The 10,764-nt window shown below is 45.4% G+C and overlaps 1 long non-coding RNA gene across 1 annotated transcript in view; it reads right to left on the bottom strand.

Moving 5' to 3' along the window:
• Window positions 1-2,214: 2,214 nt before the first annotated feature.
• The window catches only part of LOC112138079, a 57,753-nt gene continuing 49,203 nt past the window's right edge, over window positions 2,215-10,764 (bottom strand). Inside the window, exon 3 of the long non-coding RNA XR_002917704.2 lies at window positions 2,215-2,585. This is a non-coding gene — a long non-coding RNA (uncharacterized LOC112138079). The remainder of the gene's footprint in view (window positions 2,586-10,764) is intronic.

Raw genomic sequence — 10,764 nt, 5'->3', positions numbered from 1 at the left:
GCCCCCCCACCCATGACACTGCATTGCAGTGCAGAGTTGAAACCAACCGCCACATTTCATTACCAGATTGAAAGAAAAATGCTGGAGTTCCATAGGCGACCACAAGAGGCTGGTTCCAGAAGAGGGAACTAGCCATCGATACCTATCAAATAAAAGGCAATTTTTAAGAACTTTTCATAACTCTAAGAGTGGGATGAAGAGTGGTTTGTGAGTATGTATTAGGAGATGGGCTTTGACTTAGAAAATCACATTTTTAAAAAGGGACCAAGTGGTTCTGCAATGACTGCAGACACTGATCCTTCAGATGAGGAGTCCAATGAGGAGGCGTGTTCAAGAACAACGAATTTAGCAGGAGGCCGTGCATCACGTCCATGAGAACAAACATCAAGACAGGTGAACGACTGCGCAGTAGTCAGACAGAAGAACGACTGCGCAGTAGTCAGACAGGTGAATGACTGCAAAGCAGTCAGACAGGTGAATGACTGCAAAGCAGTCAGACAGGTGAATGACTACAAAGCAGTCAGACAGATAAACGACTGCAAGACTGTGCAGTCAGACAGGTGAATGACTGCAAAGCAGTCAGACAGGTGAACAACTGCAAAGCAGTCAGACAGCTGAATGACTGCAAAGCAGTCAGACAGCTGAATGACTGCATGTCTGTGCAGCAGTCAGATAGGTGAACAACTGCAAAGCAGTCAGACAGCTGAATGACTGCATGTCTGTGCAGCAGTCAGATAGGTAAACAACTGCGCAGTAGTCAGACAGGTGAATGACTGCACGACTGCGCCACAGTCAGAAAGGCAAATGTCTGCAAAGCAGTCAGACAAGTGAACAACTGTGCAGCAGTTAGACAGGTGAATGACTGCTCAGCAGTCCGACAGGTACCTGGGTTTGTGCCACTGCAGTGGGGATTGTGTAAATTCCTGCAGACGTGCAGGACGCTCCCACATGATCCACGCTAACAGGACTCCTGGAGAGCCCAGCACTGACAACAGTCATGCAGACACTCACGCAGAAACGCTGCTGGACTGTAGGGATTCTTTGAAAAACTCTGATCAAATCAATGAAAGTGTCAGTGAGAACGTCCTGGGTGATGTCCAGACTCAGGCCGGACCACGATGGACGTCTGCAGGTTGTTTGATGTCCAAACGGTAAAACGGCAGAGCCGAGTCTCAAGTCTCTGTCCTGAGTACAGACATGTTTTCGTGGATTCATTGTCTGTGGAAGGATGATGGGTAATTTATATATTTTTGTTTTTCTGTTTGTTTGTATGTCTTTAACCGTAAAACACTTTGAGTTGCTCTAAGCTTCTGTTTGAAGATTAATTTAGTTTCTGTAAGTTAAACTTCAGACTTTTAAGACCTTTTTAAGATCATACATATACAAAAAATTAAGACCAATTTCTCAGCCTATTTCCAATTTTATTACTTTATTGCCATTTTATGATCAAAATTGTAGCGTCTTGTTATCTTTTTTAAACCGACAATGGGAATTTAGCGTATTGGAGCATAATGATTGGTTCTGCCATTGTTTATTTATCATTGATCCAAATAATTGTAGCTAAAAAAACACATTTTCAACAAGCAATGCAAAACGGAGATGTTTTAAACAGAACACTTCTTAAGGCCCAGATAACAAAATTCAAGACTTTTATCGCCGGGTGATTTTCACCCAAGAAAAAGAGTGTACATGATCTTCAATATGTTGTATTTTCTGAGTGTTCTTGGAAGGCCGAGTCTACAGTATCGTTATTTATTTATTTTTTTTAGGGATTTTTTGTTCTCAAATTTTCATTTTTTCTATTTTGTTACATAATCCACGGTAAAAAAATAAAACTACTCTAATTTATCGTGTTGTTATGTTTTGAGCAATTTGTTAAGACAAATACTTTTTATTTGGTATAATATGGTAAAAAATACCCAGCAAAAGTGATGGTGAAACTTTTCATAGCGAAAGTGTTTTAGTTATGATTTCCAAATTGATACATTTAAAGCTTTTAGGACTTTTTAGGACCCTGTATTTGTCTTTAAAGGGAAGATGAACAGATTTTTAAAAACCATTCTGGTCACTCTTGCCGGTGTGTTCCTGGTCTGACTTTACTGGGACTAAAGAAAAGAAAAGATTTTTCTAAAACTTCATGTTTGCTAATAAAGTTTTTGTTTATTTCTGAGATAGCTTAGCTAAATGATTGTTTAACCAAACTGCACACACATCTTTTTTTTTTCTTTTTCATCTTTAAACTATGGATTAACAAACCAAAAGATAAACCCTTGGGGGGTCTGATATGATGCTCAGATCTACATCAGTCCAGATGCTGCTCCCTCAGAACTCTGGGACTTTGAGTCCAAATCCCCGCCAGTGTCCGGGAGCTGATTTAATGGCTGCGAGAGTCGGGGCTTCATCTGCGGGGTCCGTCAGACAGACTCCCATAAAACTGTCTGCCTGTTTTGTGACGGCGGCGGCGGCGGCGGCTCAGATCTGGTTGCTCGTGCCCGCCTCTTTGGTATTCATGGGGCATGGCGCTCCTTCAGCTGTTGTTGGGGGCTCTGTGGCACACACTGATTAGGCAGCATCTACATTGTTCACTGTGACACCAAACAGGAGCACAGAGAGGAGGAAAACATAATTAGGGAGAGCTGGGTGACGCTGTCACTGGGAATCGGGCGTTTTTTGTTTTTTTAAAGCGGCAGCAGAACGGAGGCTTTCAGAGGATCCAGTCAACGTTTGAGAAGCGGGTCAAAGTGAAATGTAAACCAATTCACTGCTCACGAGAAAAAGGAGGACCTAATTATTTTACCAGCTCCTCTGTAGGCTGCTCATTTTCCATGTGGGGTTTGTCCTCTGAGGGACGGAAATCCAAATACTACCAGAAAATACAGATTTTGCTGTTTTAACATTTCAAAGCATTTATTGACATTTTGGAGGGAGTTTGGTTTGTTTAAGAAGAAGAAAGTGATGTTTCATGGTCTGGACATGCCGGTGCAGCACATGCCTGCAGACTCTGTGCACGCCGCCTCGGGGTTTGGTCCATGCAGCCGCATCAGCACGAGCCGCTGCAGCATCAGCCTCACCGCCGGCGCCGGCTTAATGAGTCCAAGTCAGCTGGTCTGGACCGATATGTCTGATTGCCTGGTGTGTTGGCGTTTTTCATGTTTGGTTATTTCTAAAATGTATTTTAAAAAAAGGGGGCTTCACTGCTAAGGGCCGCTCAGAAATGCCGCAGCGCGCCCACCTCTTCATGACAGACAAAAATCACACGTTAGCCTCATACTTATCCGAGTTCCTCCGCAGCATCTCTACATTTTTAACCGCCGATGCGACCCCACCCTGGAACGTTTGGTAGAGAGTCGATTGTGCCCTCCGCCCGCGTCCCAAGAGCCTAACCCGTGATTTTTTATCAAGAGAGCTCACAAGTTAGGGTCTCAGGGAGCAGGTGAAGTACGACAGAGTCTACCGAGGAGCTGCAGACGCTCTTCCTCCTCCTCCTCCTCCTCACTCAGAACCTCTGCAATCTTTAACGGCCCAAACTGTCTGCGGTCCGAACACAAAAAAATGCTTTTGGTGCTCTTGTCCTCCATCCACCACTGCAGACAGCGTCTGTCTTTCCTGCACAAAGAGGTAAAACGCCGCACGGACACCGGACCCCGGCAGCAAAGCAGCGCCGAAACCACAAAAAAAGAAAAAAATATCCCCAGAGCGACACAGCAGCCCGCACTGCCTGCTCTGTGCTAACTAGCCTTTGTGCTGGAAAAGGAACCCCCCTCCCTCCTCACCCCCCCAGCCAGCCAGGCAGCCTCTTTGTCTGAAAGAACATCAGCTGATCATCACTACATATTTCTTCTTCCCCGGACAGCTGGAGCAGAACGGCTCAGGTGGATCGTCGCTCTGGATCCAACGAGCATCCAGGTGAAGGTGCACCTCTCACAAAGACGAGCTTCCTCCCTACAAAATCGGAGACCCCCCCTCGCACCTCGCTCTGCGTGAACTCCCCGCCAAAAACGAGCGGCCATGGCAGCAGTGAGTCGTCAGTGTCAACGGAGACTCCAATCAGACATGAAACGCCTCTGATCCAATCGGCATCCACGCCTCAGCTGGCATCAAACTCCCGTAAATATTTACACATTCATGTGTCACTTTGAACCAGCATGCCCACAAACACATCAAACCGACCCCCCCGCGAAAAAAAAAGTCCCTCCACCTATCTGAAAGCTCCTCCCCCTCAGTCCACAGAAACAATCTATAAATCCGTCTCTCTGGGGAACGCCAGGAAAAGTGGGAAAGTAAAGGCTTCCGGAAACCACATGACGCGTCCCCCCCGTCTGGCTGCCGCCGCCGCCGCCTTTTGTTGTCCGCCGGAGAGTGAGGATGAGGAGGAGAGGGGAAGAGCGGGGCAGCTGCAAACGCAGGGGGGGTGAAAGAAAACGAAGCCGCGGCGTCCGCAGCCAGACGCAGGTCAGAGCGGTGAGACGCCCCCCCTCACCGCCAAAGGACACCCCAGAGTATTACTCCATCTCAGCATCCTACGCCCTCCCCACCGCCCCTCACACACACACACATTTTCATCCATAACTCCTCCCCCCCCTCCGCCCCCCACTCCAGACGCCGGGACATCATCCGTATCGTGACATCCGTAATTTCTTCCCCGCTCAGGTCCAACACGATGTGCCGCCGTCGTAACCCCCCCTCCTCCCCTGCTGACCCTTGCACTCCAAGCCCCCCCCGCCTCCAACACTTCCCACCCTTCTCGCGGGTTCTGTACCTGCCGTCGTCTCCCCCGTCTGTTTCTGTGTCTGGAGCTGCTTGCCCAAAGTGAGGTACTGCAGCAGGAGTCTGCAGCGACACCCCCCTCACCCCCACCCCCTCCCTCTCTGCTGAACACTCCCTGCGCTCATCACTTTCTGCTCACACGGCGGCGGCGGCGTCCTGCACCATGGATGCATATGAACACAAAAACCACAAAAAAGTGATCTTTGATGCGGGGGTTGAACTGTGAATGCTAGTTTAAAATCATCTCCATCACAGGGTCTCTCAGGTTTCTGTTGGGGGGGGGTCGTCCCGGCCCCAGCAGGCCTCACATTTGTCATGTCAGGACGCGGCGTTGGCGAGCGTCCCTTCATCTGGAGGCTGAGGCGCCGCGCCTGATTGTCCCTGAGCTCCGCCCTCCACCGCTTTTCTAATCTCAGACCTCCATCACCTTCAGCTCCAGCAGAGATCAGGGCGGTGACCCCCGTGTCACGGCGAGGGGGCGGGGGTCTTCAAATGTTTTCATTGATTGATTATGCGTTTCGTTCAGATGGAAAGCAGCAGCGTCTTCCCTCACAAACGCTCCTCCAGAACGAAGGTCTTCACGCCGCACAAACCTGAAGACGCAGCAAACCCTGCAGCCAATGTCAAAACCGTGGTCAGGTTGAAGTCGTACTGCGGGAGGGGGGGTGCCTGTGACGCAGGGACTGGGGGTTGGGAGGCAGCTAGTGCCAGCAGGCGGCAATATAGGTGATCAATCAGCTTCATTACAGACGTGTCTCTGCAGTGTCTGGAAACGCCGCCGCATCCTGCACAGCACCCCCACCCCCCACCCCCCCAAACAAAGATGGCTAACGTAGCTGCAGTGGATCTGACACAAACCACCACTGGACGGGCGGCTGAAGTTGTTGTGACCGTTCACTGATGCTGAGCGAGTCCAGGATCATCTGACCCGGGCTCAAACAGGGGGCAGCACATGCATTAAAGAAGGGGGGGGGGGACGAGGAGAGGCTCAACACCTCCAGCCAACCAGCCAGCGAGACGTTAATGACAGTCGTGTCTTGTCACGCCAGCTGTCGGGCCGTCAGCAGATCCTGCCCTTGTCCCTGCCCTTCTCCAATCAATAGCATTGATCTGTCCCAGGGGTCAAGGGGCAAGAGCGTACCAAAGGGTGGTGGTGGGGGGGGGGGAGTGGCTGATGCAGCAGAGTCCAGACAGATCGATGACACCTCCGTCTGCCACCGCCGCTTATCAACCAGAGGGGGAAGAGAAATGACCTCCTTCAGGAGGAGTTTGCTGGTTAAGGAGCACAGCAGCTCTCCGAGCCGGACGCTCCGGGATCAGCCGATTTGTTGCCGAGGTCTCCACCCGGCTGTGATGTCAGGCTCCAGGGGCCAGTCACGGCGCTCCAAAGAGCCTCAGAGGAGAGCTGCCATTGGTCGACTTTCCTCACACTTAGTGACACGTCTGAGGAGAGCTTAACCCATTCAGGCCTACAGCCTCCTTTCCCTCACTTCTCCTGAACCAACCAGGAGCGCAGTCTCCTTTAGGACAATCAGACTTGTTGGGAAAGTTTTAGATCACACTATTTAAGCAACAGCAGAACACAAAGATCAAATATGGATGAGCTCTGAGTGAATACCGGGCCAAACTGAAAACAGTCGCTCAGTGAAACCAAAACTCTCCAGTGCAGCATGAAGCTGCAGCTGCTTTGGAAACTGAAAGATGGACTATCAGACAATTACCCAAACTATGTGTGAGACAAGCGTCTCAAGCCTTTTCCTGTTACTTTTAATGAGGGAAAAACTAAAAGTTCTAATGTCATGGAAATATATTATATTAGGGGCGTAACAGATCACGGATAATCCGTGGTCCATATGGATCACTAGCCACGGTTTAGGTCATACATGTTTACTGATCCAAAAAACGATCCAAACTATGACCCTACAATCATGACACGATCGGAACTGTGAGTTTTGTGATCCCTTATACCCCGAACTTATCAACTAGAAAAGTTGCATCACCTGCAGTAATGCTAGTGTGAATGGTTTTTGCTGAAAATGGTGACGTAATTTACTTTAATTGCTGAAGTGATTTGGTGAAAATGTAAAAGCTATTTTCAAAATGTGAAATTTCCTATAAGACTAGTAATTTAATTAAAGAACTATGAAAGAGCGCTGAAGTTGACCTAAATTTCAGAAAGAAATTGTAGTAAAATTGCTTAAAAACCCCTAATATTTAGTGTGTTGCTTAAATATGAGCTAAACAAAAATCAAGAGCAGATGCCAAATTAGCCAAAAAAGTTAGCACATTGCTTGAATACTAGCTAAACTGTCTAAAAACTAAATTAGTTAGTCTGTTGCTAAAATAGAAGCTAAGCTATAAATTAGCCTACAAAACCCAGATAGATAATAAATGAACCAAAACAGTTAGCATGTTGCTAAAATAGATGCTAAACTCAAAATTAGCCTATAAAAACTACAGTAGATAACAAATTAGCCAAAAGCATTAGCGTGTTGCTACAATATTAGGTAAACTTCTAATTTCTTGAAAATGACTATAAAGATTAAAACATAGTCCATGAATATAGTCAAAGGTTTGTTGCTAATCTACTTAAAATTGTGAAATTTGAAACCTTCTCATTAATTTCCTATGGGGCATATTTTGATCAGTTTTTCAAAAACTATAAAGTTTATGAATACCAAAAATACAAGCAGTAATGTCCTGAACAAGCTGAACGTTTTGAGACCAAGATTACTGAAACCGTGTGATTGAGTTTTTACGTGCTGAAAAACGTACAGAAAGGAGCAGGACGATCACTATTGTGTGAATGCTTAGTAAGCAATCACACAACTACAAACATCCTCTTTCTTCATCTACAATCTGAGCTGTTTTAGATTATCAATGCGATCGCTCAAGTTTGTTCAAACTCAAAACAAGGAAAAGAAATCTGGAGAATGAATGCGACATAGGCGAGGACTGCTTCAGCCGTGATTTATGCGGGGGAGGAAACCGGGGCACGGCCGGACTGCAGCGTGCTGAGGCGGCAGAACTCCCAGCTGCTTTCCTCCACACATCTGGAGGAGCCGGCGAGGTCCAGAGGTGAGGAGAGATGAAATGAAATGACAGGCTCCAGAATAAACAGGCAGCTCAGATCTCCCCCTCTACTGACGAGAAGAACGGCCATTTTTCCTTCTCTGTCTCCGAGAAATAAAGCACAGACTTTTAAACAAACTCTTCATCTGGACACGTCTGGAATAACAGTCCTCTGTGACCTTCTGCAGGGTCCACTTTTCATCACTTCATCGAACCGTTTTCCTGTGAGCGGGTCAAACTGCAGAAACCCCCGCTATGGAGGAGGGCCTTCCTGACTGAAAAATACGGGATAAAAACACTTCTTGGGTTTCTGGGAATTACCAGGATCATGTTCCTGCACAGAAACCAGTTTTCTGATGGTGAGTGAGGACGCACATGAAGATGGAGGAGCGTTAGTCCAGCCAGAGGCCTCATCGCTACAGATTCTCTCACGATCTACTAACCAGTGGCATGTGATTGACCAACAAGAAAGACTGATCATCAAAAAAAGACATTCAGACATCAGAATTCAGAATGAGAATCTCGCCCAAAATACTGACTGAACACAAAAATAATATTTCCATCCTAAACCATTTATGTTTGGTTCAGAAAAACTGTTTTTATGATCTTTTCCACTGAACACGGAAAATGAGAAACTCTTGGATTTGAAACCAACAATTTCAAACTAAAACCGATACAGAATTTTTCACTCCACTCAGAACCGTCTGTATGGATGCTTTCACACTGAACGCGATTCGCGCAACAAATTCGCTGCTCGCCGCCTGTCAAAAAAAGTGTTCCACAGTTTGACGCCGCGGCCGCATGTGGAAGGAGCTACCAGCTAATGTCACAAATAATGGTGAGAAATAAATCAGGTTTATTTATTGTGAAGAGTTCTACATAAACATTAGTAATCATGTCTATATGTTTGGGTTTATATGATTATTATTCAAAGATTTTCCCAGTTCAGGGGCTGTGTCTGTATGACAGCAGCTTCCACGGTGTTTCTGTGTCTCTGTGGCAGAGCTTGAAGGTTTACTGGCTCGTATTAATCCGGGGGGGAAAAATAAAATTAGGAGACCTTGTTCCTTTTTTATGTATCAATGAGGCCTGAGCCAGCAGCCTCCGAACACCCCAGCGCCTCTCTGTCTGCCGGCATAACAAGCGAGTGAGCTCCGCCGTGGGAGCGAAAATCGGCAACTGTATCCCGCCTTCACCCCAAAGTAACCGGATGAGCTCTGCAAACATACGTCTCCAGCGGGTTTATAAAATAGATGAAAGTTCAGGACAAAAACGCTCTCTTTGGACTAGTATTCTACCTGCTGATTGAGTCACTGAAAACGTCACATGCCCAAAACTGATGCCAAATTTTGGCCACGACGGCCAATTCACGCCCGTTGCTCAAATCATGTTGCGGGACCTCAGATCACCTCATGTCACGTCTGTTCCACGGGCTTAACATTGAAACTAGCCCCCTTCCGCAGCTCGAATCGCGTTCGGTGAGAATGCACCTTTAGGATGCTCTGCCATAAACCAGAAACACCCTTCAGCTGACGCACAGGTGTATGTATAGCTTAATGCAGGGGTGTCCCAAGTCGGTCCTAGAGAGCCACTGTCCTAAATGTTCTTCAACCAAACTGTTATTGAATTGGCTAAACCAGGGGTCTGCAACCTGAGGCTCCAGAGCCACATCTGGCTGTTTAACCCGTCCATTGTGGCCCTCTCGGTAAAGAAAAATAACAACTATAGTAAAAAAAAAAGTAACCTGACTCAAACATTTTCACAGTTTAAAGTACACATCTAGGGCTAGGTTGAATAAATCGATTAATCGAAGCAGAATAGATCAATAATCGGTTCACAAAAAAATGAATCGATTTAGCACATGAAGCTAAAGTCCGCTAGCTTGATGCTAACGTTTAATGGAAATCCCTATAGGACGGCTAATGCTAATGCCCGGTTAATCTAAACATACATTGCTGACTAAATGAACATATTTATTTCACAGACACGAATTTTCCAACTTCCTTTAAGTAAATAATTTTTAAAGTAACTATTTGTGGTTTAAAACATAGTTTTTTTTCCTTATACTGTTGTCTTCTTGTTCTGGAATAAGGTGTACTTCTATAGCACGATCGCCACCTAGTGGCCAAACTGAAAGGTCCTCCAGGAGAAGCAGAACAATGTTTACAATGTTAATGATCTGAACATTTTTGTTAAATTCTCCTTTAGAGAATCCATGTAACACTGGATGATATTAACAATCTCATTATTTCACTGATATATTTTACAGTATGTGAACTGGATCATATATATATATATATATATATATATATATATATATATATATATATATATATATATATATGTTTAAATTATATAGAAGATTATTAATGTATTTCTAAACAAATGTGTATAAATGTGTAAACTCAAAATTGAATTGAATAATCGAAAAAAAATCAGAACTGAATTGATTCAGGCTCTTGTGAAATATAACAGATACCAGCCCTATACGCATCACCAGTCAAACTAAACATTTTTACAGATTTTTGTGCACCATGCACTACAGGAAATTCAATTGGAGGATGCACTGAATTATGAGGCTGATTTTCTATTTCTGAACAAATCTAAAGGATTTCTATGGTTTAAAAAACAAAGTAAGGGTCACTTAATTAGCTCTGATTTCATTTTTTTAAGTTAGATTTAATTTTTTCTGCGTTGCAGATTTATAGCAGCTAAATGCCAACTACCTTTTATTACCCCATATGATAATTTTCCCAAACTATGACAGTTTTTCTCTTACTAAAACTTAATTTGGCCCTCAGACGGAGAAGGAGCCACTTCTGTGAAAATTGTGTTTTTAACTTGTTCCATGGAAGTTTATGTCCCAATCGGAATTCTTCCCTTCTCCATACCCCTCCATTTGAAGGGGGTTTAGAAGTGCAAGTG

This window comes from Oryzias melastigma, linkage group LG14 (genome assembly GCF_002922805.2).
Source record: "Oryzias melastigma strain HK-1 linkage group LG14, ASM292280v2, whole genome shotgun sequence".
Lineage (NCBI taxonomy): Eukaryota > Metazoa > Chordata > Actinopteri > Beloniformes > Adrianichthyidae > Oryzias > Oryzias melastigma.
This window is presented reverse-complemented; position numbering and strand designations above follow the sequence as displayed.